At 65.7% G+C, this 455-nt stretch overlaps 1 protein-coding gene across 1 annotated transcript in view; it reads left to right on the forward strand.

Annotated features, from left to right (window-relative positions):
- Window positions 1–455, forward strand: part of MRPS31 (mitochondrial ribosomal protein S31) — a 27,247-nt gene that overhangs the window by 3,404 nt on the left and 23,388 nt on the right. The window lies entirely within an intron of this gene.

Here is a 455-nt window from a genome sequence, read left to right on the forward strand (position 1 = left end):
CCAGCTCTCTCAGCCTGTCCTCATAGGAGAGGTGCTCCATCCCTCTGATCATTTTCGTGGCCCTCCTCTGGACCCGTTCCAGCAGATCCATGTCCTTCCTGTGCTGAGGTCTCCAGAGCTGGACACAGCACTCCAGGTGGGGTCTCACCAGAGCAGAGGGGCAGAATCACCTCCTGTAACCTGCTGGCCACACTCTTCTGGTGCAGCCCAGGATGCGGTTGGCTTTCTGGGCTGCCCGTACGCGCTGCCGGCTCATGTTGAGCTTAAATCTATTCTATATCTCTCTCTTAAGAGTGGGGTGTTTCGGCAGAGGACCCGGACCCCCTGCCCACCCGAGCCGAGCGGGGCGGGCGGAACGCTGGTGCCCGGAACGCTGGGCGCCGCTCGCGTTCCCAGCCGGCAGCGCCGGGAGGACGGCGCCGGGGGACGGGCCGCCGCCGGGCGGGTCGCCGGGC

Source organism: Calidris pugnax, unplaced genomic scaffold, assembly GCF_001431845.1.
Source record: "Calidris pugnax isolate Ruff unplaced genomic scaffold, ASM143184v1 scaffold20, whole genome shotgun sequence".
Classification (NCBI taxonomy): domain Eukaryota; kingdom Metazoa; phylum Chordata; class Aves; order Charadriiformes; family Scolopacidae; genus Calidris; species Calidris pugnax.